General features: G+C 45.5%; 1 protein-coding gene and 1 pseudogene across 2 annotated transcripts in view; both read left to right on the top strand.

Annotated features, from left to right (window-relative positions):
- The first annotated feature begins 314 nt into the window (after positions 1-314).
- Positions 315-27,892, top strand: part of LOC146830088 (uncharacterized) — a 150,058-nt gene continuing 122,480 nt past the window's right edge. Inside the window, exon 1 of the mRNA XM_085604318.1 lies at positions 315-429. The gene's annotated coding sequence lies outside the window, so the exon portion shown is untranslated. The remainder of the gene's footprint in view (positions 430-27,892) is intronic.
- LOC146830089 (uncharacterized) lies at positions 315-27,892 on the top strand (annotated as a pseudogene). Its single transcript, XR_014961362.1, has 2 exons — positions 315-429; positions 23,220-27,892. The product of XR_014961362.1 is annotated as an uncharacterized LOC146830089 (transcript).

Genomic DNA, 27,892 nt, shown 5'->3' with positions numbered 1-27,892 from the left:
GTGGCATATTCAGTTCATTTAAATGATGGTATGGTGTGGCATATTCAGTACGCTTAATTGACGGTAAGGTGTGGCATATTCAGTACATTTAAGCGATGGTAGGGTGTGGCATATTCAGTACGCTTAATTGACGGTAAGGTGTGGCATATTCAGTACATTTAAGCAATGGTAGGGTGTGGCATATTCAGTACGCTTACGTGGTGGTAGGGTATGGTATGCTTATGTGATGGTAGGGTGTGGCATTTGGGTCACATTGCAAGATGGTAGGGAAAAGAAGGATGTGATTTTCCTGTGATTAAATGGAGGTCTGTGATCAGTTGCAGGACACAACAGGGGACGAGGGATCGGGAATGTCAGTGGAGGAATGCGTGGCGCAAACTGTCCAAGCTGATGAGCCTGGCTGTAGCTCCGAGGAACAGACGGTAGAAGGTAATATGCTACTTACTGCTACTTTGTTTTTTATTTGCATGTATGTTACAATTGCATACTTATTATTATTATTATTATTATTATTATTAATTATTATTATAACTGAAATCTATGTATATATAAAAAATGGGTTGTACTTTGTTATTTGTAGGGGGAAGATATGTGGAGAGTTGATTCTAGGTTCCATGCCATGTCATAGCGTTCTCAATTTCGTGGGGTGATTGTCTCTAATGTATTGAAAAATTGGTGATCTAACATCCTCATTTGCGATCGCCTTGATAGGTTCCTGTATCCTGAGCTTAAGTGTTCTTTTAGTGCTACCTATGTAGATTTTGCAACATTCACATTGTAACACATATATCACCTCACAACTGTTACAATTTATGAACTCATTAATAACATACCACTTCCTGATGTTTTACTTAAACTCTTTGATACGGTTCATTCCCAGCTCATAAATACTGCATGATCTACATGTGTAGAACCCCTTAGGTTGTGCAGGGAGCCAATTCCACACTTTAGTGGGTAAGGGTTCTAGATAGTTTCTTGTGGTTAAGTTTCTAATAGTAGGACATCTCCTGTAAGTTACTACCGGTTTGTCTGAAATACTCTCCGTCAGACCTGGTACTCCTTTGAGTAAGTTCATATTTTTATTCAAGATTTAGAAAATTTTGTTATGTAATGTGCTATGTGTTGAAATGAAAGCTAGACGATCGGTGGCTTGCACCCTTTCCTTTTGTATTAATGTGGACTCCCTTCTTATGGTGCCCGAAAGTCTTAGCTGTAATTCATTTAGTCCTTTCCTGAAATCTGCATCTAGACTACAATTCCTTTTGGTTCGCACCATCTCACCGTACGGTATTCCTTTAATTACTGATGGAGGATGTGCACTGTCTGCTCTTAAAAATGGAATTGGTGGCCGTTTTCCTTACGGAAAAGTTTACTGTGTATTCTGTTGTCTGATATAAACAATTGTACATCAAGGAATTCAATCTGATGACTGTGATGACACATAGTAAATTCAACATTATACTCATTGCAATTCAAAATACTCAGTTAGTTCTTGTCCTGTAACCCTCCAGATTAATAAAATATCATCTATGTATCGGCCCCAAAACAATATTAAGTCTGTCCATTTTGTGGCTGTCTTGCTTCAGGCATGCTCCCTCTCAAACAACCCCATTAAGAGGGAGCAAACCTGGAACCCATGGCCGGCCCTCTTATCTGATGCAACCATTCTCCCTCAAATAAAAAGCAATTATTCTTTAGTATGATGTCACTCATTTGTGTGATCATTTCCGAATGTTCTTGTAAACTGGCACTCCCAAGTCCCCAAGAAATGATTCAGGACCCGACCCGTTTCCCCTTTTCATTCTCTATGCAGGTGTATAGTCCCACTACATCTAATGTTGCGAAACTCATTCCTTGTTCCCAAACAACATCTTCTACTTTGTTGAGAACATCCATTGTATCCCTTATATATGAGGGTAGATTCACCACCAGAGGTTTTAGGACTGTCCACAAATTCTGAGAGGTGTTCCGTCAAACTCCCTATACTTGAGACAATTGGTCTGCCTGGCGGGTTTTGCATGGATTTATGAATCTTTGCTAAAATATAGATGAAAGGAAAAGTGGGACTTGTATTATTAAGATACTTAAACTCCGGTTCGCCTAGTAACCCCTGTTCCTTCCATGTTTAAAGTCTCTACATAATGGAAGTACCTGCTTCCTTGATGTGGTTAGAGCTCAATTTCTTATAACTCGTAACATCACTAAACTGTCTCTTAATCTCATGACAATAATCAGATCTTCTCATTACCACAATGTTTCCGCCCTTGTCGGCTTCTCGTATGACTATGTTAATATCAAATTGGTTAGCGTTCTTCCATAGACAGATTCTCCTTAAACCTGAGATTCAAATTTCTCTGACCTACTTGATCTTCCAGTCTATGTAAATAATTTATGGTTCTTTTGACGAACAAATCAACTGCTGTATACTGTGGTCCCTGTGGTATAAATTTCAATGAGGGTTTTAGACCACTTGTACACCCATAATCATTTTGCCGGCATGGCGATTCCACACAAAAATATGTGGAAAATATGTTTTTTTAGTTAAATTTAAGGTTTGCAGGGTATTCTGGGTAGGAAAACATTGGGAGATCCACACAAGCCATACCTCGCTGGACTCCCAAGGGTGTCTAGTTTTCAGACATGTGTGGGTTTGGTAGTTTCCCAAGATGGCCGCCGAGCCCAGGGCCAAAAACCCAGGTGACTCCACTTGCAAAACCTAGTTGTTTTGTTATAGGTCATTTTGATGTCTCCTCCATACATTTTGTGCACTTGCCTGCCACGGGCACTTGACCCACCCACGCGAGTGATAAACTATTTTTATCGGGAGACCTGGGGGAACGCTGGGTGGTAGGAAATTTGTGGATCTACGCCGATTCCTTAACTTTCCACCACAGAAATGTGGGGAAAATGTGTTTTTTTTTTTTACAAAGTTTGAGGTTTGCAAGGGATTCTGGGTAACAGAACCTGGTGAGAGTTTTAAAAAATGTATAGGTTTGCTAGGTTTCCCTATGTGCCGGTAGAGCTAGGGTTCAAAATCTACAGCTAGTCACTTTACAAAAAAAGGGTCAGTTTTCACTGTGAAAATGTGGTGTGTCTATGCTGCATTTTGGGCCGTTTCCTGTCGCGGTCACTACACTTACACACACAAGTGAGGTATCATTTTTATCGGGAGACTTAGGGGAACACACAATTGTCGAGCAACCTTTATACCGATTGACTTTTAATGCATTTCTGCCTTCCAAATGTAAGTCAATGTGTAAAAAATAAGTCACTTTGAAAAATGACCTATAATTCACGTGCTGGTATGGGTACCCACTAATTCGGATAGTTGCAAATAGCTACTGTTTCTAAACTCTATATTTTGTTCCCATTTCAGAAATACATAGGTGACTTTCATAACAATTTTTTTTTTCCTGTTTATATTTTTCAAAATTAATTGCTATGTACCCGGTACACAATAAAAAAAAAACATTGCAAGACGCTGCTCAGTCATTGGCTCTGGGTTCCTTGGGTTCTTGGTGAATCTACAAGTCCTATATATCCCCACAACCAGAAGGGTCCAGTGGATGTAACGGTATATTGCTTTCAAACATCTGTCACACTTAGTAGAAGTTACAGGTGAAAACGTTGGCACAAATGGCTGTTTTTTTATTTTTTACTCATTTTCAATTTGATACATTTTCAACTGTTAGTTTCTATACAAAAACCTTGAAGGATTTACACAAATGACCCCTTGCTGAATTCAGAATTTTGTCTACTTTTCAGAAATGTATAGCTTTCCAGGATCCATCATTGCTTTTATACCCATTTTTACCATTAACTGGAATGAGGTTGAAAGCACAAAAAATAGCAAAAAATAGGCAATGTCGCAGAAAAATGCCCAAACTGTAAAAATGTATGGTTTTCTGACAAGTCTGCTTATCCCTGAAAGCTGTGAAGATGGTGATTTCAGCACAGCAACCCCTTTGTTGATAACATTTGCAGGGAAAAAACAGACTCCTCTGTAGCCCCTTTTTCCCATTTAAAAAAAAAAAAGATTCGCTGTATTTTGGCTACCTCCTGGGTCCCCTTCAGGGGAATCCACAAACCCTGGGTACCTTTAGAATCCCAGTGATGTTGGAAGAAAAGGACGCAAATTTGCAGTGGATACCTTATGTGGTCAAAAAGTTACAGGGGCCTAAGCTCGAACTACCCCAAATAGCCAAATAAAAGGCTTAGCACAGGGGGGAGAGGGAGGCCTAGCAGGGAAGGGGTGAAACGGGGAATGCTTTCCCACATGCTGGTAGGTTAGATATTTTCTTTAGATTACATCTTTATCCATAGAGTGTTTCCCAAAGAGAAACGGAAGGGCAGATGGAAAACAGGACATGTGGCTAGGTGATCCGAGTAGGATCAGTTAAGCTAGCAACTTTTATGCTAGATTTCAACTTTGGACATTTTCTCTTTTTGAAACTCAGGCACATAACTAATACAAAGCGGAGGACATCGCTGCCAAAAAAAAGGGAAAGCATCAATTTGTTCGACATTCATTGTCATTTCCAATGCCAATAGCTCAAAGTCACGTAAATCTGAGACCTATTGCATTGCAAATGCTTGTTTGTTTTGATACTGGATGTAGCAGTATCCGAGGAGCCAGTCCACTACATTATTAGGTCTCGCCTAGCGTGGTAGGACATGCGCTGTTCGCTGGACGAGATTTATTGTTAAGGAGGACTTTCAGAAGAGGGCTAGAAGCCCCGCCCCTCATTTCCATTGACTGGCGTCACCATTTATGCTAAACGGTGGCCTGCGATTGGAAATTAGGGTTTTTGGTTCACGCCGTTTCGCCTCCGATCCGGACTCTGGCCTGCTTTGCTGCTGTCACAAAGCACTTTCTTATCTTTATGGGGCCATGTGTTTCGAAACACATGGCCCCATAAAGAAAAGAGATCTTTGTATTTCTCGGGTCCCCCTTATCTTCCCCTCCTTTTTCCACTTCCTTCTTTATTTGCTATACAGGTGTCGTTATCCTCTTACCCACTCTCTTGTGTTTATCCTCCTCTTTCTCATCGCCTTCGTCACACGAACCCCACACCCCTCCGCACCCTCCTTGCAGCTCTCTCTTTCGCCTGTTTTATCTCGATCTTTCATCCTTTATCTCTTACTGCCTTGTCTCATGTTTTTCTCTTTTACCCTTCTTTGTCTCTCTCTCTCTCTCTCTCTCTCTCTCTCTCTCTCTCTCTCTCTCTCTCTCTCTCTCTCTCTCTCTCTCTCTCTCTCTCTCTCTCTCTCTCTCTCTCTCTCTCTCTCTCTCTCTCTCTCTCTCTCTCTCTCTCTCTCTCTCTCTCTCTCTCTCTCTCTCTCTCTTTTGCTTCTTTTTCAGCAAATTGGGTTGTCTCAGTCAGTTCACCTATCAGCTCTCCCCTCGCTATTTCTCTCTTCACATCACGTCTTTTACCCTCTCTCTTGCACATAGTCTCTCTTTCTCGCGCACACACTCGCGCACATACTTTACTTCCAGTTCCTCTCCTCTCTTCCTACTTCTCTTACCCCGTGTCTCCTCACTTCCGCCATCTTTTCTCCTCTTTCACCTTCCTCTTTCGCCCTATGTCTCTCTCCCTCCAGCCTGCTCCTGTCTCTCCCCTCACGTACCTCCCTCTTTCCCGCCAATTTTCTCCTGTGTCTCCCTCTCACCCCTCACGGTCCCTCCCTTCTCTCCCTCCAGCCTATCCCCTTCCCCTCATGTCCCTCCCGTCTCTCCCTCCAGTCTGCTCCAGCGTCTCCCTCTGTCCCCCCACATCCCTCCCTTTCTCCCTCCTGTCTCTCCCTCCAGTCTGCTCCTGTCTCCCCCTTTCTCCCTTCACGTCCCGCCAGTCTCTCCCTCCAGTCTGCTCTTGTCTCTCCCCTCACGTCCTCCCCTCTCTCCCCTCACGTCCTCCCCTCTCTCCCCTCACGTCCTCCCCACTCCCCCCCCCTCCCCCCCCCACGTCCCTTCTGCCTCCCCTCGGATCAAGTTTTGGATCTGGAGTGTCGCTATGAGTGACGTCTCGTACTGTGCATACTGTATCTTCATGACTCGGAAAATGTGGCTTTTAAGGCCCTCTTTTCCAGAGTGCTTGGCTGGTGCAGGAGGCAGAGATGCATTACACTTCCAGGAGAGGCTGGCCTGTGCCAGACACCTTGTTCAACAGTTTAATTCCTTTGCATTTTCGTCGTTCATTCATTGATTTTGTTTGTTTGCTATTTATGTAATCGTTTGGTGCTGGTTCGTGATAATATTTATTTGGTCATTCATTTTTTCTACGCTGTTATTACTTTCACTCCAGCTTTTATTTTTTCGCTACTTCTTTCATTAAGTGTACGGTTTTTCCTTACTTCGTTCATGCATTGATTCATTCATTTACTCCACTTGTCACGCGCCCATTCGCACATATGTTAGCAGAGTTGTTCTTTATTTGTTTATCTGTTCTCTCGTCGTCCTTCCGATCTTCATTCACTTAATGCGAGGTGCAACTTTTGGCAAGAACGAGGTTCGCTCACCTCCATCTGATCGCAGACTTCGTAACACTTAATCTGTGACAGTGGCCGCAGTAGTAGGGACAGTACTAGAGACCATGTAGGGGCAGCAGTAGAGGAAGCTGTAGGAGCTGCCATAGATGCAGTTGTAGGGGCAGCAGTAGAGGAAGCTGTAGGGACCGCAATATAAGCAGTCGTAGGGGCAGTAGGGGGTAGCAGTAGAGGAAGCTGTATGGGCAGAAGTAGAGGCAGCAGTAGGGACAGCTGAAGGGGCATTAGTAGGAGAAGCTGTAGGGGCAACAGTAAAGGGAGCTGTATGAGCCATAGTAGAGGCAGACTCAGGGGCACCTGAAGGGGCATCAGTAGGAGAAGCTGTAGGGGCAGCAGTAGAGGCAGTCGTATGTGGAGCAGCAGAGGTAGCGGTAGGGAAAGCAGTAGCGGCAGTCGTAGGGGCAGCAGTATGGGCAGTGATTGTTTCACCAGCAAGGAGAGGGTTGAAAGCCATTGTAGGGGGGGCACTCGTAGAAGCAGTGACGTTTGAGCTTGGGACAGGTAGCAATAGAGTTGTATGGTGGCAGTTACAAGGGTGGTGAGGTGGGATCTAGTAGGGGCAGTGGGAAGCTGTAGGTGGTGGGCCGTAGGAGCGCCAGTAGTAGGAACAGCGGTTCGGGCTGTGATGGAGCAGCAGTAGAAGGACTACTATCATGGCACTGGGGAGGGGATGGACCCGTGGTGGAAGCATGAGTAGGGGCAAGGATGGGGCCGTAGTAGATGTCGTAATCGCCTCTGCCCTTTAGAAAAAAAAATCCAATGATAAAGTGAAACGTTTTCTTTTTTATTGCGGCTCCTGCTTATAATATTCAAAACCAATTTTAATAACTGCCAAAATCCCTCATGCCACGTGAGGCCCCTGAGCCAGTTATGGATATTTAGGTAACAGCGGTGCATTCTGGGATTTGTAGTTGTCCTTGTTTAAAAAAAAATATATAAGTATGGGCTTAAAAATCCCAGCCTGTGCAGTGCCTTTGTCCAACAAGCCGAGGCTGCAGTAGTTGTTACTTCTAGTACAGAGTCAACTTGGAGCGGGGGCCGAGCTGTGAGTTCTCATGAAGAGCCGAGCCAGGACTCTAGCTCAGCCCTCAGAACCAAACGATGACCCGAAACATCAAAATCCAATTATATAATTTAAACCCCTACAAAACTTTAATTATCTGGTGTTATCTGTTATTTCTTTCACTATGCAGTACCTTCCAATAGCTAGTGCACTTTTGCTGCTGCATGCAGCACATGCCAATAACCACCACCCTTTCTACTTCTCCATGCAAGACCTGCCAACAACCCCTACCCATGTAATGCGCCCCACTGCAGAGCGTGCCAGGAAGAACCACACGCTTACTGCTCCCTACTGTGCGTGCCAACAACCACCACTGTTCTACAATACAATGCAAAATGCACCAACAAGCACCATTCTTTTACCATTTCTTACCAGAACTTCCACCTTACTCTGCTGTTCTTGCCAGTAACAAGCAGCCTTTTATTTCTCCACCCTTCACATAGTCATTTTTGTTCGGTGTCCTTTCTCACCTCCATGTAGCACCTGCCAATAACTACCTCCATTTCAGTGTTCCATAGAGTGCCTTGTGATATTAACCACTATTTCTGCCAGACGAGCCATTCATTGCCTACCAATAATCATCCCCCCTTTGCTGTACCATACAGGATTGCTAAAAGCACCACCACTGTTCTACTGCATCACCCACTGCGTTCCAATAAGTACCTCTTTTTCTGCTCCATGCTGCCCGTGTAACAACTGCCACCCTTTTACTGCTTCGTGCAGCACCCACTGATAGTGACTAAGCGTCTCGCCTGCCAGTTTTCGTATACACTGCAGCACACGCAAATAACGACATAACAATGTAACACAAGCTAATAGCCACTACCCTAAACCCACCTTCCACTTCCCCGCTCTGCTTGACCAGCCACTCACTCTGTCTTTCTCACTCATTCTCTGTGCCCCAGCAACCTTGGATTTCAGCTGGTTCACTTTTTACTTTCACCTTGGTTCTCCGTTACTATGGTTACTGGCCCCCTATGGAGGACCACTATCAAATTCTGTACTGTACCATGCATGTGTTTGCGTAATCTGCAGGTCACAGATTATAACGCCTGTGGAAACTAGTTTGGGGGGCTTCCAGGTCATACATAAGTAACTGGGTTTCAAATGTGGCAACTGTGCCTTCAGCTAGTCATCAAGCTTATCCGTCCCACAGCATTGTCATCAGTTTATTACTCTGTGTATCTGCATGTATAGTTTATGCCGTGGATTATTTTCATATGTACTTGGTTTATCCGACTGTGGAGGAGGGGTGGGATGGGCCAAGGTAGGACCTTGTGTTAGGAGGAGCTGGGGAGGGGGGGCGTAGGAGGGGGGTGCGTGTTGTGTCTCCTCCTGTCTCTGGGCTGTGCCATTAGAATGCACCCAAGGCTTTAAAGGTCTCAAAGATGATTGCAGCTGGGCCCCTCAGGACAGAGCACGTGTCTGTGCGGGGCTTGTACCCCTCTCCCTGGACTACTGTGTTTTTTGTTGTTGTTTTTTTTCACTTTATACGCAATGCAATAGGTGTTGCTTTTGGTATTGTAAATAACAATGGCTTTTAATTTTTTTTAAAAGCATTGCCATTTTCAATGCAAATAGCTCCAAAATTCGCAGTTGCGAGACCTATTGTATTGTAAATGCAATAGGCTCAGCACCCTGTTATTGCAGGCAAATCGCTTCACCTTCCCTTGTTCACAATATGAATGTGTCCTTGTGTAATGTAACTGGTGTTCGTGTAAAGCACTCCCTCGGGTCAGTTTCGCGTTAAATAAAACTGCTCTGATGAGAACTAAAGAAGATCTGAGCCCAGCCCGTCCCAGACCTTCCAGGCTGAGAGGAAACCCACCAATCAGAAGGTAGAACAGCAGCGCTTCATCACTCACCAGGTGGATCCTGGCTTCTGTCCTTTTGTGTTCCCGTCTGATCCTTTTCACAGTGCTTAGAAGCCCCCGTCGCCTGTCCTGGCTGCATACCACAACGAGAAGTCTGCACAGGGGTGTCACCCCCAATCCCTGCTGCTGTTTTGTTTTAAAACCCCCTTTATATGTACTGTATCAGCTTGTCACACCTCCGTGGCATAAGAACCTGCCTGTGAAAAATATCTTATTGTTTGAGAATGCACCAGGCCTTCACAAGACTGAGAATGAACAGGACGTTTTCCTTTTGATAACGATAAAGACGACCGACCCATGCCTCTCTTGTGTCTGAATAGCATGTTTTGACTCTCACTCAAACATCTCGCCGTGTGTTCAGTTCACAAAACAATCATAGTGCTGTCCGTCGTTTAAATGACAACTACATTTTGGGGCATTTTGGAAACCACTTGCTTTTTGTAGCTTAACATCTCGGTGGTGTCGGTTAATCGGTGTCAACGTGTTCGTTTAGCTGAAAGGCGTGTTTCTTTGTAACGTGCAATACTTACCGGACTTGCGTACGTGTCAATTCAATTCCCATTCATCGCAGTCTCATCATATTTTGTGCTGGCTATATGATCTGCTAACACCTTCAGCTTTAGCCTACCAAATAATCCCAAATTAAGAAGTATATAACAAGCATTTGCAATGCAATAGGTCTCGCCTTTACGCAAGATTGAGCTATTGGCATTATAAATGACAATGCGTTTTATTTATGCTTCAAAAACCAAAACATAAGTAAAAGGCATTGTCCTTTATAATGCCGATAGCTCAAACTCGCGTAAATTAGAGACCTGTTGCATTGCAAATGCTTGATATTTTGTTCAGTTCGTCTGCAAAGAAAATTGACAAATGTCTGCGGAACCCCATGGTACTGGAGCAGAATATGCACCTCAGCTGAGAGACAGCTCTGCTCCTATCTGCCTGCTTAAAGCAATGGGTACATTCGAGGTGCGACGAGAACAGAAAGTGGAAGGGAGGGAACCAGGGCAGCGGCCTGGCCCGGGATCTCTAATGACATTACTGATTCTAAATGATAATCGGAGCCTTGCCTGATCTCCGGTAAGTTAGGGAGTCCTGTAATTGGCCAGTCTGTTCTCAATAACATTTTATTGTTGAGCAATACATAGATAGTTTGCTTGGAACCTCCTGAGGCTCAGCCGGGAGTAGACAGCTGTTAGCGCTTGTTGCTTAGCGCCCTACACTGGCTCCCGATCCGTCAGAGGATTGAATTCAAGGCCATGTGTACCACCCACAAACTTCTCAACGGCCAGGGCCCTTCGATCCTGAGAGACATGGTCACTCCCTATAAGGCTCCCAGATCCCTGCGCTCTGATAATGAGCGTCTGGCCAACGTTCCGAGATTCAGGAAGGTGCGCTCTGGTGGTCGACGCTTCGCAGTAAAGGCATCCTCTGGATGGAACTTACTTCCACGCCGCTTGCGTCTGGAACCCTGCCACCTCCGGTTCCGCAAAGAACTGAAAACCTTCCTCTTCCCCAAATAGTTCCTCCTCTCCCCTCCTGAGCATTACTAGTCTTTTACAGCGCGGGGATGCCTCCGGGTCACCAGGCGCTTTTACAAATCGCTAAATAATAATAATATAATAATAATAATTTTGTATTGGCAAGCAGTGGTAGTGGTACGTGTAAATGTGACAAACTTGAAACAGGCCACTTGGGTCTCAATCAAGCTGAGCACCCCCCGCCCGGCCTCTGTGTGGATCACGTGGTCTGGGGGCCTGTTTGAACGACGAAGACAACAAAAATGAATCTGGCAGCTTTGACTGCTCTCACATGGGTCAGGACGGTACCTAGGCTGGTGTTTTTCCAGCAAGGCACCACCCATACCCTGTGACCTCGCAGCAGTGAGCAGCCTTCTCCGATTGACCCAAGGTGGTATCTTTGATTTTTCGCCTGAGCTGCATGGTGTCCCGTCTCACACATACTCACCTCTCACAGTGCTGCTCTATGGAGAGTTTGTGCTGGCAGGATGTTTTTCCCTGCCCAAGTCGTCCTGGCCTCAGCAGCACCTGCACAAACATGGGGGCACACAACATAAGCAAACCTTTTTTTCATTCGATGAAACCACAGGCTTGAGTCAGTCAGGTCTTGATTAGGCTTTTTCTGAAATTTTTGTTTGTGTCAGCGTAATCTTGAGCAACTATGTATTACATGAAATGTGCACTTTTTGGCATTTTACATAAAGCAGAACTTTGCCTCATTTTTGCCTGATGTGAACTGGTTTGAGTAGAAAATGTGTACTCCTGAGATATCTTACCTTATACCAGTAACCCACCAGTACCGTCTGTGACTTTATGATAAAAGGTACACCATTACGGTAAAAGGTTACTCGAGATACAATCTGAGACACAAATTAAAATGCATTCTACGTAATATACTTAATTTAATACAAAAAATACAGCATCTTGCTGTGTGCAGTAGTGTGTGTTGTGATGCATAACAACCTGCTGATAGGAACTGTTAGCTTAAGATCTGGCTGTGCTGAATATTTCAGTAACTTTCATGGGCATGCCTCTTTCACTTTCCTAACTACTGTTTGCATTTAATTGGTGCAACAAGTGTTAACTGTGGTTTGAAGCAAATTCGTATCTCTGAATTTTGATAAATGGTCTGTTGAGTTTACATTTCTCTGGTGTGTTGGGGCAACGATGATGTGGTGACAAACACTGTAATCCAATTTTCGTCACTTGATAATATTTTGATTTGTAAATTTATCCGGTCCCTAATTTCTTATTAAAAATTGTAGGGGCAAAACTTTTTTCTTAGGAGCCAGCCACTGGCACTATTGAAAGCTAGGGTTCACAAATATCTGGACTGCAAAGTCTTGTTTCTAACTTCATGGTTTCTGGTCATGGCTTCCCACCTCTATAAATCGGTGTGGTCTTGGGCATTTGGCATTCTATTCCATATGTACTAATTTCTTTGCATAGAACCCTTTGGAGCACATATATCCCATAGATACTATATGGAATCTAAGAAATTCAGCTTCGAGTTTTTGGTGCAATATTATTGTTAATATTGTGTAGAAACAGCCACCAATGCACATACTGTATGCAATGCCGCTCTGCTCTACGCAACGCAACTCCGCCTTCCTCAATGCCCTGCCACGCCACACAACTGCACTCCACGCCAGGCCACCCCACTACACTTAATGCCACTCCACGCAATACCACTCTGCTTTACACAATGCTACTCCACTCAACAGCACTCCACTCAATGCCACACCAAGCAACTGCACCCCACTCCATCCGACTCTACACAATGTCACTCCACACATCGCCACTCTGCTCTACGTAACGCCACTTTCATTCTACACGATGCAACACCAGTCCACACAACTGCACTCTACTCTGTGCCGCGCCACTCTGTGCCGTGCCACGCCACTCTATGCAGCGCCTCTCTACGCAATGCCACTCTGCTCTACGTCGCACCACTCCATAACACTACACTCTACTTACCTTTAGAACACTTCACTCCATGCCCCTTTATACCAGTAACATTTAGCCTTACTAAATAGCCATACTAGTTTTTCACACCTACCAGCCTGTTAAATCTGTGGAGTCCAGAGTCTAAATTTAACTCAAGGAAGATTATGGATGCCTAGTGCTGCCTTTGTGGAGCTGGATAGAATGGCCCCCGGTTAACCAGCTAATATCTGTAGGGTGTGCATTCAGATGGTTTGAGTGTTCTGTGCTCGTTTAACATCCTTGCCCATGTCTGGCGCCCAATGCAGTGCTTGTTACAGGTCAGGCGTAAGGTGTGCCGCATAATTTCTTTTTTGTCCCAGAAAGACAGTGCTGCTCTGGCCATCTGAGCTGAGGTGCTTCACTGAGACTCAGAGGCACATTCTCGTCAAAAGGGACAAGTTTATGAGCTCTTTAAAAATTTACTTCGTCAATTGTCTGTACGGATGTTCAGGGGTTGGGAGCACCACCTCAGCATCACTCTGCACCAGTGCAGCTCCACATGCGCACCACCTCAACAGCACTCAGCACATCACCACTCTAGCACCCTCTAAACACCACCGATGCACCAACTCAGCACTAGTGCATCACCAACTCAGTACCGCGGCAGCATCATCTCCGCATCAGTGCAGCACCACTTAAGCAACACTCAGTACCACCTCACCATTACTTAGCAACAGCACCTCTATAGCATTACCTGACCATCAGTGCAGCACCACCTCAGCACCAACTCAGCATCACTTCAGCGCAGCACCACTTTAGCACCAATTAGCATCACTCCGCTCCACTTCAGCAGCAGCACCTGAGCATCACTCAGCAGCACCTGAGCACCACAATACCAGCACAGCACCAACTCCGCATCAATCAGCCCCAGCGCAGCACCAGTGCAACAACACCTCTATCTCTCTCTAAAGCACATAAACGCACACAATTTCTTGCTCTCTCTCTCTCGTTTCTCTTTCTCCGTCACCCCTATGTCCTTCCTGTGGGTATCATTCTTTCTATTGCTCTCCTCTCATACTAACTCAGTTCGTCTTTCTTGCCCCTTTCACACACCCTCGTACCTCATTGTTTCATTCTCTATCGCTGGCCTCAATGCTTCTATATATATATATATATATATATATATATAATTACTTTATACAGATGTCAGACTCTACCCACACAGTTTCTAATGTGCCCCATTCCCTGAAGTGCAGTCTGCACTCGGAATCCGGCACCTGTTGATTGTACCCTGCTTTCTGTCTGCTGTTTGTGCTGTAATTCAGGTACTGTTTCCCAACCTCCACCCTCCTATTGTTAATGTCCCCCCCCCCCCCAACAAACAAAACAAGCATTGGCATAGCTAATAGGTCTCGCCTTTGGGGCCTTATAAGTGTTTAGCCAGAGCTATTGACTTTGCCAATGTCTTCAAGCTGTGTTGTAGAGCAGTGTGGCTGCTGTGCAGCATGCTGAAACGTTCTAATAAAAAAGTGTCAGAAGCATTTTTGTTACCTTATATATGACCAAGAAGGCATTATGTACAACTGAACGACCATATTAAAAAAAAGTATTTACAATAAAAAATGTCCTTAGTTTTCTTTTGTTCGTGCAATGCTGGCAACTTGTTTCTGCCTATTCCAATGGTTGTTTGTTAAAGCTTTTTTTTTGAGGGGGCATAAACAATCAGAGGGTGAAGGTTGGGGAACTAGTACCTGTATTATAACACTAGCAGCGGCCAGACGCTAGGGGAGAATCAACAGATGCCAGATTCCGAGAGCGGGCTGAGATGGTGGTGGTGGTGGTGGTGGTGGTGGTGACTGGTGCGGAGACGATGCTGAATGATACTCCGGTCTTGCTGAGTGATGATGATGTGGTGGTGTGCTAGTGCAAAGGCGATGCTGAGTGATACTGATGTGGTGGTGTGTGATGCTGTGGTGGTGCTGAGTGATATTTTTGTGGCACTGAGTGGTGGTACTGAGTGATGCTGTAGTGGTCGTGCTGAGTGATGCTGTAGTGGTGGTGCTGAGTGATGCTGTAGTGGTGGTGCTGAGCGATGCTGTGGTGGTGGCGCTGAGCGATGCTGTGGTGGCGCTGAGCGATGCTGTGGTGACGCTGCTGAGTGAAAACGGTATACAAAATAATACTTAACAATTAGTGAACAGCATATACTAGGCCAACTTTTCACACCCTGGTCTCTCAGTGCTCCTCTGAGCTCCCTGCAGCCTCAGTGCTCCTCTGAGCTCCCTGCAGCCTCAGTGCTCCTCGGAGCTCCCTGCAGCCTCAGTGCTCCTCGGAGCTCCCTGCAGCCTCAGTGCTCCTCTGAGCCCCTGCCGCCTCAGTGCTCCTCTGAGCCCCTGCCGCCTCAGTGCTCCTCTGAGCCCCTACCGCCTCAGTGCTCCTCTGAGCCCCTACCGCCTCAGTGCTCCTCGGGGCCCCTGCCGCCTCTGTGCTCCTCGGGGCCCCTGCCGCCTCAGTGCTCCTCGGGGCCCCTGCTGCCTCAGTGCTCCTCTGAGCCCCTGCCGCCTCGGTGTTCCTCTGAGGCCCATATTGCCTCGGTGTTCCTCTGAGGCCCATATAGCCTCGGTGTTCCTCTGAGGCCCATATAGCCTCGGTGTTCCTCTGAGGCCCATATAGCCTCGGTGTTCCTCTGAGGCCCATATAGCCTCGGTGTTCCTCTGAGGCCCATATAGCCTCTGTGTTCTTCTGAGCTCCCTGCAGCCTCGGTGCTCCTCTGAGCTCCCTGCTGCCTCGGTGCTCCTCTGAGCTCCCTGCTGCCTCGGTGCTCCTCTGAGCTCCCTGCAGCCTCGGTGTCCCTCTGAGGCCCATATAGCCTCGGTGTCCCTCTGAGGCCCATATAGCCTCGGTGTCCCTCTGAGGCCCATATAGCCTCGGTGTCCCTCTGAGGCCCATATAGCCTCGGTGTCCCTCTGAGGCCCATATAGCCTCGGTGTTCCTCTGAGGCCCATATAGCCTCTGTGCCGCTCTGAGCTCCGTGCAGTCTCGGTGCTCCTCTGAGCCCTCCAGCCTCAGTGCTCCTCTATGCTCCCGGCAGCCTTACAGCTCCTCTGAGCCCCCTTCAGCCCCACAGCTCCTCTGATCCCCCTTCAGCCCCAGTGCTCTTTTGAGCCCCTTGCAGCTTTGATTTCCTCTGATCTCTCTGCATCCGCAATGCTCCTCTGAGCTCCCTGCAGCCTCAGTGTTCCTCTGTGCCCTCTGCAGCCTCAGTTCTCCTCTGGGGTACCTGCAGCCTCAGTGTTTCTCTGAACCCCCCCTGCTACTCTAATGCTCCTCTGATCTCCCTGAAGCCTTGGTGCTCCTTTGAGCTCCCTGCAGCCCTAGTGTTCCTCTGATCCCCCTGCAGCCTCCAGGCTCCTCTAGCCTTCCTGCTGCCCCAGTGCTCCTCTTGGGATGTCTGTCATCTCAGTGTTCCCCAGGGCGCCTGCAACCCAAGTGCTCCTCTGAACTACCTGTAGCATCAGAGGAACACTGAACAATGGAAACTCGAGGAGGGAAATTGGTCAGTAGTTTCCTGATCGAGCTGCGTCAAGCAGAGGTTTTTGCAAAAGAGGGGTGATTAGGGCGCATTTCTGTGGGTCATGAGAGAGCTCACTGAAAGATGGGGCACCGATCCCACATAGGAGTGTGGTTGGATATTACTAAGGAGAAAGAGGAGGCATCACTTAGAATGGAGTGAGGATCCTGAATGGGAATGCGGTTAGTCATTGCTGAACGTCTCACTTCTACAAAAATGTTAATTGGTCACTGTGAGAAGTTGGCCTGATATATGCTGTCCACTAGTTCTAGTGGGCACCTTGTATCAGTCCAAACAACCCCTTATGGTGATAGGTTAAAGGCAACCTTTATTGAAAGTTATCCTAGTGGTAGCTATGGAGAGCAGCCTTCAGGCTAAGTCTTGAAGGAATGTAAAGAACTTGTTTTACCAGTCTATAATCTCTTGAATGATCAAATGAAAGGACAACCACACCAGGTATATGTTTAAAATATATGTATTTAGGTTAACACACACCCCTCTAGTCTCTTTATGAAGTACTTAAGTTACAAGATAGCAATTGTCAGTAATAGCACAAATACACGTTTGGGCCCTAGGGGCTTACCAAACCATATACCATAAAAGTGGTATAAGAACCACGACTGAACTAGACACAAGGCCTAGAGTCTGTAGAATTGTTGGCACCCCAAGGAACCACCCAAGGTAGTGACACAGGGGACCCACGGGGACTGTATGCAGTGTGTAAACACAACCGCGGGTTCCCGTTATCTTCTATGGGCAATGTTGCGTTGGAAATTTAAAGATTAGGGACACTTCTAATTGAGTCAGGACCAAACCCTTTTGGACGTAGGAAGTTCTAGGGCTAGCACCCACGTGAGCACCGGAGTACTCGAGTTACCTCACCCAGGGAAGCCGGGTGCATATGTGTCTTTTTGTGTCGCGTCGCCGATTGCAATGGAAGCCTGCAAAGAAGTGCTGCTGCCGTGAAGAGGAGAAGTGTCCGAAGCGATCCAAGCCTGGATCTAGGATGGAAGGAACCTGAAAGCAGAGGGGACATAGTCTGGGTCACTAGCCAGTGACCAAGGGCTGGATGGACCAATGCCCACAGATGTTGGGTGCTTCAGGTGAGTTTATGGGTGTCTTGACTCTTCAGCCACGAGGTCCAGGAGGCGTCGACGAAGTCCACGAGCCAGATTCGAGCTGTCCCACGAAGTCTGTCGAGTGCTGCGGTGTCGGCCACCAGAATGGACCCAACAAGACTTGGCAACGGAAAGTCACTGGAATTTAGAGAAAGGACTGCAGTGCAGACCAGCAAGGTCTGAGGGACTCACCCAGCCAGGGTAAGTCAGGGCACGTCTGGAGCAACCAGGAAAGCCCAAGCAGAAAAGGAGTTGCCTTCGTAGGGACCTGCTAGCCAACGGGCTAGTGATTGCGAAGGAGCCTTGAAGCTGGCCCACGGGTCACTCGTGGAGTGGAGGCCTACTGTCTTCGGTGCAGGAGGTGCTCAAGGCTGGGGCTACTCGGAGCCCAAAGCACAACTTCGAGGAGGTCCAGGAAGATAGTGTTGCTGCAAAAGATCACGGTGTCCAGGGGTCACGGTTCCACGTCACCCACGATAGCTACGGGCCTCAGCTTTGCTGTGGACTCAGGGTAGCCTCGGTGAAGTCTGGAAATCCACCTCTGTTGATGCAAAGACTTCGGCGTCCGGCGGGAACTTCAGCGATGCAGACCGGTCAGTTGCTTCTTTGGTGCCTGCCAAGCAGGGGAGTCACTCCTTGACCCCAAGGGAGATTTCTTCAGTCTTCTAGTTAAAGTAGAACGTCGAAGGTCCTGGATATATGTTGCAGAGTTTCGTCCAGGGTAATCTAAAGTCCTAGGGACTGGATTCCTATACTTCTAGTAAGTTTAGGGGATGGACTAACTCTAAGGCCCCACCTATGGGTGGGCTTGGAAAGAGGGGTGGTTACACCCATTCAGACCCCCAGGATATAGCGGCATGGATTCGCAAATTTAGCGGCACAAATATGGAAATTTAGCGGCACAAATATGGAAATTTAGCGGCATTTTTGCGGCACTTTATTTTACTCATAATCATTCATTTTCAGCCTTAAATCAATGCAAACTTTTAGCAGAGTATTCCACTTTGTATAGGCAACCTGGAATATGGAACAGAGGAAGCAGCTCACAGGTGAAGGCTGTTATCCTTTGGAAATGCAATTCTCCATTTGCTTTAGTATAGGTTGGTAGCAGTTATCACACCTTTTGACTCATTGTGGGACCGGTGTTTGGCACATCCTTAACCCTTTTCTCGCCTGCAAGTCTGAGGGCGGCTGGACACCGCTTTCGTGGACAGGCCATGGCCTGTTGAGCAGGTCCGAGAAGGTCCACTGTGAGAAAAATAACTGACTTTATTAGTATGCAAACCTTTTGAAATCCTACCACTGCCCATTTATTTTAAAGCCCGAAATGATTCTGGTTTCTTCTTCCCACATCCTAAAGCTAATTTCCTGATTTTCAGAAGGGAAGAATATTTGTAAAAAATCCTGGCAGCCTGCGTGTACATTTCGCGGCCGCTTTGATGTTCTCAGTGAGCCGCGCGGCCACTGAGAACATCAAAGCGGCCGCGAAAGTGCTCACCATTTACAGCCTGCGTGCCTCTCTCCCCTACCCCCTCCCTTATCCCACTTCCTGCTTCTTGTTGTTGTTGTCCAACAGGCATGTCCGGAAAAGCGAGTTAGTGGAGGCAGTGATATTCCCCCTGAAACCTTAGCAGATTTGTACAACCTAACGTGCTTACATCCTTTCTACAGACTACATGGAGCAGAGATTTCCTGCAACGACCAATGCATCAGAAATCCATTCGTAGGATTTATGTCACCTTTTGTACAGGGGTTCAAACAACCTCGCGATCTGTGAAGGACACTTTAAATTTAGGCTGTTTGAGATGCAATAATGAAGGGAGTTCCCTGGTCTGAGTTGCTTATTGCTCTAACACAATGCGCCTTTGTTTGCGAAATAGAGCCTCTCTTTGGAGGGAACCGACACTGCCCTTTCCAGCCAATGAGATGCCTTGAATTGTTTCAGGATTTACGTTTAAAACCTTTTCTATTATAGTGAAGTTTCACAGAAATCCGATGCATGCAATTTTCGAGTGCAGACATGCCTCGTTTTCTCTAATTTACTATTAAAGTAGGCTAGCTAAAGGGTCCTGACAGAATTTTGCAATTTGAGTACTTGTGTTTTAAACAGGACTGAAAGCATACTTTGTACGAGTTAAATTAAAGAAGTCTCCGAGAACAGAGGCAGTTTTATGGCCAGCTCATGTGCGGTGGTGGCACGAGATGGTTTCTGAGATACTAAATGAGAAAGAAATTAATGTGTATTTTTGTCTAGCTCACTATTATTATACAGTTGCCGTCTCTACCCCAATAAACATCGAGGTGAACGGCGGAGTCCGGGTAGGGTCAATGCAGAAAGGAAACCCTGAGTAATGTAAGTGATTACAGACATTTCAGAAGTGAGAAACAGAATTGAAGAACTGAACACATTTTTTGGGATCGAACTTCTGGGAGAAGTGTAATGAAATTTGGCTCTAGTTGCGCCTCTGCCTGTGGGGGCAGAACATCATCCCGATTTCGCAGGCACTTTAGTAAAAATTGCGGCATTTTTACAAAAGTGCCGATTTCGCGGGCACTTTTGTAAACATCGCGGCATTTTTACAAAAGTGCCGATTTCGCAGCAAACCGCGAAATCCTGGAGGGTCTGCCCATTTCCTTTGTCCAGTTTCGCGCCAGAGCAGGGGCAGGTAGCCCCTGCAACCGGTTTGAACTGGACTATGCACAGGGGCACCAAGTGTGCCCCAGTGCAGGACTTCAAAGCACCAGAGAGTGCTCCCGCCCACCCCCAATACACATCTGCCTGTCTGGGGAGGTGGTTACACCTCCCTTCGACAGGAAACCTATTGTCCAGGCCTCCCCTGCCAGAGTTTCGGTCAGCAGCAGGAGGCCAGACCCGTGTCTGTGGCAGAGGTATCCATTTTGTGATGCCAGGGCTCAGGAAAGTCCTACCGGGTTTAGCCAGTGTGAACATGTCTCTCCCTCTAGAAGGGTGGAATGCTACCCCCCGCCAGAATTGGCAGGGTGGGGGTAGTATTCCAAAGCGTTTGGCACGAAACACGACATGTTTTGATGCAGCCATTCCAAAGTTAGCATTTACCGCGAGGTTGTAATGCACTTAAGAGTATATGGTATGGCTGTATCACAGAACAGCCATAAGGAAGTGTTTCCGAATGCTGCAGAGGGGCTCAGCTCATGCTTGGGCACCCTCTCACATAAAACCAAGCACTCTGCCTTCAGGATTGTCAAGGCCTGCCATAGGAGTGGCTTATAGGTTTATATGTGTCTGTATAGGGTAGTGATATAGGTAGCCTATACCACTGTAAGGGGTGCAAGCACACCCTTACCCAGGCTGCAGTAGCAGACCTGTGTTGCCATTTTGGAGTGCCTCCCAGGGGTGGCATAATGCATGCTGCAGCCCCTGGTAGGCCTCTGAGTTACCTATGCCCTAGGTACTTAGTATACCATATACTAGGGGCTTATAAGGCACTCCAAAATCCAATTAGATATGTACCTAATGTACATGCAAACCATTTTAGAGAGGAAGCAGCTAGGCTGTGGTCCTGATTACCAGGGCCACAGCCAGACTAAGGTCGAAAAACAGTGAAACATCAGCAAAAAGTGGGGGTACCCATGTGAAGCAGATCTACTCTCCTACAGTCACAGACCAGTGCATACACTATAATGATCCTGGATTGTACCTTTGTAATCACTATATACATTCTGTGTTTTTTTCCTAATCATCCCACACTGGAAGTTACATTTGAAATCACTGGCACATCTAGTGTTCACTTGAAATAGTATCGAATCATAAAGAGCCTCAACGTCCGAATAGGCCTGATGTAGGTTAAAGAAATACACATGAAAAAAACATTCTCCCCCTTCGTGGTTTGAGACTGAGCAAGGATATGCAAGCACTCTTGATTTGTAGTGGAAGTGGCAGACGTCATCCTGAGTGTGCGCTACCCCTCTGACACGGCTGATTACTGGCCACACTGTTTCTTGTTGTGCTAAGGAGTCTCAAGATTTCTGCCCCTGCTCTGAGCACATGCCATGTCAGACCCTACATGGTATTAAATCTGAGCTCTCTCTGCAAAGTGATTTTTACCCTCTGGACTATGAATTTTATAATGTTCATGTTTCTCCCTTGGTGTGTGTGGAATGCATAGAGAGCTGGGAAAGACATTTTGGTGTGTTGGGAATGTGTGCATAAAGAGTGAGGGACTTTGTGGCAAAATGGTTGTGTAGGAAATGTAGGAATGAAAGGTCGTCTGGGGTTAGTCTACGGTCAGTTTTTGTGTGTTCAGGACCAGGGCATGATTTTGCGACTCGAAAATTCCCCTCTCTACTAAGGAAACAACATTTAGATAATGCAGGGTGGAGGTGGTCAGACACTCCCAGTCATGCTCAGTCTTAGGGAGGTGACTCTTTGCCCAGCAGTCAGTTCTATGGTGAGCATGCTCAGTGGTTCCTGGCAGAGGTGAGTGTCACCCTCTCAGATCCCCCTGAACCTTTATCACACCTCTTAACCCATCCCCTATTCCCCTGGATCAGCATGGTGCTGTGGTCGGGGAAACCTTCAGGAAACGATTGCTGATCGGTGTGATTTGGCTTCCTAAGGGGTATAGCTTACTTTCAAAGGCTGGGGAGGTTCTCATGGTCCTGGATTCTTATCTTGCGCGAGAAGGATATTGTCTTCCCTTCCTCACCAAGCTAGGCCTTGGCTGTCTTGGATCCCACGTGTGCTCTGCGAGGAAGGGCTGCCTGTGTTAGGATCATAAATAATTCTTGGCTTTGTACTCCCATGTATGCTTGTGTGATTTATGTTTCACTGATGCCTTTAACTAGTTGTGGGTTACTAAATACAGAATATGTTCCTCTAAAGACCACTTGTCCGTGTCTATTGTCTGTTGGTTTATTTGTACTTCCCTACCAAGTTAGAGTCAATGAGTAGAAGCGGAGAAAGATTCTACTGCAAAATCTCTACATGGATTTTTGAAATGGCATGACACGCTCTCACATCGCTGCTTTATGTGAGAAAACTAACTTGCCTTAGGACATTGTAGGTCTGCAATGTTATGAAACAGCTCCTTAGATTTGAAATACTGCTAATTTGCTCATAGAAGTAATCCAATATTACTTGCATTATGGAAGTTTACTTCACAAAGTCAATAAGATTCTATGGCGTTTCTATGGATCTGGTATGTGGGGTCTGAATCAGTGGAGGGACTGTTCGTATTCTCTACTAGTCCTAGAAGTTCTTGGTTACTCTTGGGAGTACTAGTGCCATAGCTGGGTTAGCAACCAGTTAAGTGTCATGTTAAGGGGCACACATTTTTTCAAAACTGAATAGTCTGAACCATTTGGTGGAGGCACCAACTGGATCGACTAGTTCACCCCTCGTAATCAGAAAAGTGTACTTTACATTTATGCTCTAACAGTGACATTAAACCTACATATCTTGAGTGCAAACCGCGTTGGTTTTCTTCTCCCTCCTTCTCTGCCTTTCATTTTCAAAATCACGCTTTCCTCATCCAGTTTCTCTGTATTTATAGACCCTTTGATGAAAGCGGGTACCTGATTTCATTCCCACCATCACGGAGATTTGTTTCTCATTCACAGAATCAAAGAACCTGATAAAGAGACCTGCAGCACCCCAGCACCAGAAAAACCCTTGTCGGCATCACCAGATGGTCAGCCGTACCAGTGTGTAGAATCTGAGAAAACTCTCATCTGGAGGTTCGACCTGGATACACACCCCACGATACACATTCAGGGGAGAAACAAATGTCAAGTGTGTGAAAAAGCTCATGCAGAGCTCATCTTTATGGACAGTTTTAAAAGATGCACACCAGAGATCATCTCTTTGAGTATACCAAGTGTGAAAACCTTTGATTCACTCAGCACTCCCACAATTGTAATTCTAATGTGAAATTAGAGCAGTTAATCTGAATACAAGTGTAAGGAGTGTGAATAAAGCATGACCCCCAGAACATTTCTGTTGAAATATCAGAGAATGCTTACAGGGGAGAAACTCTAGCTGTATATGGAATGTGGATAAACCTGCACTGAGGGGGTCTTCGCTGCACAGGCATCAAATAGTTCATCTGAGGATAGTTCGTACCAGTGTACTGAATTTCGGAAAAGCTCCATTGAACCAAAGAAGCTGTTGAGAGACCAGAGAGGCCATACAGGCTATGAGCGCTATAATTGTACAGAATGTGGGATTAGCTACACTGAGAATGGCACACTGGTGAAGCAACAGATAATCCGTGCTCATGGCAAACCTTTACAAAGTAATGAATGTGAGAAACAATTTGCTGGGAAGAAATTACTGTTGCCATATAGTCCATACCGGTTAGAAACAATGTGACTGCACAGAAAGTGGAAAAAGATTCACTGGTGAAGGATAAGATAATGTATACTGGTGAGTGTACTGAATGTGAGGAAATCTTCACTTGGAATAGTATACAGTACATCAGAGTGCTGAAATAAGCTCTACTTTTTTTATACATCCGAGTACCCCTACTGGTTAGAAGCCGTATCACTGTACAGAATGTAGGAAATGCTTCAGTGAGAACAGCACACTGATGATGCATCTGACAAGCCATTCCACTGAGAAACCCTATCAGGGTACTGAATGTGAGAAAAGGTTCATTAAGACATACAGTTTGTTGAAACACCAGAGTCCATACTGGAGAGAAACCCTTCCACTGCACAGAATTTGGAAAAATGCTCTCCCAGAAGGTCACACTGTTGGATCATCAGAGAATCCATACTGGTAAGAAACCCTATCATTGCACAGAATGCGGGAAAAGCTTTACTATGAAAAGCAATTTGTTTATGCATCAAAGAATCCACAATGGTGAGAAACCCTATCTGTGTACAGAATGCGGGAAAAGCTTTAATCAGAAGGGTACGCTGTTGAGGCATCAGAGAATCCACATTGGTGAGAAACCCCATCAGTGTACAGAATGTGGGAAAAGTTTTACTGAGAAAAGCAATTTGTTGAAGCATCAGAGAATCCACACTGGTGAGAAACCCTATCAGTGCACAGAATGCGGGAAAAGCTTTAGTGCCACAAGTACCCTGTTGAACCATCAGAGAATCCATACTGGTGAAAAACCCTATGAGTGTACAGAATGCTTTAAAAGCTTTACTCAGAATGGTGCGCTGTGGAAGCATCAGAGAATTCATACGGGTGAGAAACCCTATCAGTGTACCGAATGTGGAAAAAGCTTTACTGAGAAGTGTACGCTGTTGAGCCATCAGAGAATCCATACAGGTGAGAAACCCTATCATTGTACAGAATGCGAGAAAAGCTTTACTGTGAAAAGCAAATTGTTGACCCATCAAAGATTCCACACTAGTGTGAAACCCTATCGGTGTACAGAATGCAGGAAAGGCTTTACTAAGAAGAGCACATTGTTGATTCATCAGAGAATCCACACTGGTGAGAAACCCTATCAGTGTACTGAATGCAGGAAAAGCTTTACTCAGAGTGGTGCGCTCTTCACCCATCAGAGAATCCACACTGGTGAAAAACCCTATCACTGTGCTGAATGCGGGAAAAGCTTTACTCAGAATTGTACGCTGGTCACCCATCAGAGAATCCATACTGGTGAAAAATCCTATCAGTGTACAGAATGCGGGAAAAGCTTTACTGTGAAAAGCACTTTGTTGAAACATCAGAGAATCCACACTGGTGAAAAACCCTATCAGTGTGCAGAATGCGGGAAAAACTTTACTGAGAATGGGAAGCTGTTGAGGCAGCAGATAATCTACACTGGTGAGAAACCGCATTTGTGCACTGCATGTTGGAGAGGCTTCGCTCAGAAGAAAGCTATATTAAGACATAGTTTGATCTTAAGACCTCAAATAACCCTCACTGGTGAGAAACCATATGCATGCAAAGAGAATGAGGAAAGCTTCACTGATAAGAAATCACTGTCAGAGAATCCATACTATTGAGAAACCTTTTTATTGTTCTGAATCTAGGAAAAGCTTCACTAAGAAACCCTCGATAAACATGGCAAACATGAAAAAAAGTCAGAAGAATGCAGATATTGTGATATAATCAGGGAATCCGTTCATTGTAGAAAACTCATTGCCTAGAATGTGGAATACTAGTGAAGCAAAAGGACTTGAAATATATCAGCATTTGGGAGATCGAATGGATACAAAAGCAAATCCAGAAGACAAATTCAAAATGCAAGATGAGTCTTCTCTTTCACCTTACGTATTCTATCATTTGACAATTTCTTCATATTATAAACATTGCCATCTTGCCCTGCACAGGGATACGTGACTGGTAAATATAATTTTGTGCCGATTTTTTGAACGTATAGATGTAAAGATCATCTGCGCCATGGTATCGGATCAAGAGCTTTCTTAAAGTCCGTTTTACCCCATTCACTCGCTTTCTATTTTTCCCTCGCCATGACAACTGTTTGTCCTTTTTAAAAAATACTTGTATCATGAATTCATATGCACACATGTAGACACACACCTGTGAAAATAAATAAGCAATGACACGTTATTTGCAGCAACGAAGCAAGATTCAAACATTTCTTCATGAGACAAAATTCCATGTTATAGCCTCAGTGCAATGTGACTGATGTGACTAATTCTCATGAGAAAACATCATGGCGTATGAAGATCCATAACATCTAATATGCTGTTTAATATCATTGTTTTTTTATTTAAAGACTTTTTTTATTTCATGGGTACGTGAAATGCTATACTCTTTGGTTATTTGTAGTAAAAGAACAAAAGCAATGCTTAATTATGTAGTTAAGTGTACCAGAGTCTTTTTGCAGGCTCCCCAGTATACGTTTTGCCCTACTATTGCTGGATTTAGTGCTGTGTAATGACTCGGTAGCGCCTATGGACCCTGAATTCCAGGCCTCGGTGCATGTACTCTGACCCTTAAAAGTGTATGTTCAATTGGCTTATCTACAATTGGCATAAGTTTACTAATGCATTGGTCCCTAATGTTTGACACCTGATGTACCCGAGGTCTATACGTTAAGTGTTCCTCATGGACTGCAACACTAAGTGTGACCAGGTGTAACATCTCTCCTTCAGTGGCATTAGCTTTAAAACTGCAACCTCTACTGTGCCATTTCAACCTGTGGCAAAGCCAAAACCTTCCTTTTTAATATTTGTACACCTAAGGTAGGTCTAACGAGCCTCAAAGGAAGGGTGTATTATATTAAAGAGAAGGATATCAGTTATGTTTTACATATCCTGACAGCAAAAACCCTGCATTGTCGTTTTTCACTGTATTAAGACTATTACCTCCGTTGTTTAGTGTGGAGTTTACACATTGACAACTCCGTATTGCTAACTTCCAAATGAAGTTAAAACTTTAAGGTATCAAAGGAATCATTGCAATATATCTAACTTGATGCGCAAGTTGAGTTTAATGTAACTATATTATACATTTTTAGAAAGTTGTCACTTTGTTGCCCAAAACTTTCCAGTAACCGTCTTTGGTTGCACACAACTGCTGTCCTCGAGACGGCCTGCTGCCCTCCTGGAGAGAGGTGAGAACAACTCTCCGGAAGGGGAACTAAGGACCTGCCCAGGGGGAGAGGTTTGATCTTCTGGCAGGGTGACGGAGGGGGTGTGAGCTCAGAAGGCGAGCTTGAAAGGTGAAGCCACTGTCGTGTGTTTCTTGCTCTGCCCCTTGTTGCTTTCCCTATGTTAGCCTAACTGTGCACTTTGTAGGCTGCTATTCTCTTGCACATGCTACTACATAACACTCTTGCCTTTGTGCCACATTGTATTTTCACACAGAACCTGTACGTGTTTTCGTATTCTATTCTTTTCCTGGGATTTAGTCTGAACACACTAGACCAGGTCAAACAACAATGCCCCTTGTTATTCTCTCTGGTCAGGCACTAGCACTTAGACATAACAAGAGAATGCAGCTGCTGTTTGTGAGCACACATATCCTGTCATATAACTGAGGACAGGGGTTCTGAAAAAAATATACTGAGCGAAGGTCCTGAAGCAAAAGTGCTGCACCAGCTGAGATTTAGAACATCCACCTATGTATTCTAAAGTACAGGCTCCGCCACTAATCCCAGAGATCTATATTATATAATCATTTAGCTTCAGTAGAAGTGGGGGGTGGGGTAGGCTAAACTGTCTTATAACATGACTGGCCTTTGGATGGTATATGGTTTGTTATCCATGGTTATTATATTTTTGGTATGCATTTGTTGTCTTATTGTGGCACAGATACTGCATCTAAGAGCACTGCAGCTTTAATAAATGATATAAACTTC

The sequence above is a fragment of the Triturus cristatus genome, chromosome 5_1 (genome assembly GCF_964204655.1).
Source record: "Triturus cristatus chromosome 5_1, aTriCri1.1, whole genome shotgun sequence".
NCBI classification, from domain to species: domain Eukaryota; kingdom Metazoa; phylum Chordata; class Amphibia; order Caudata; family Salamandridae; genus Triturus; species Triturus cristatus.
This window is presented reverse-complemented; position numbering and strand designations above follow the sequence as displayed.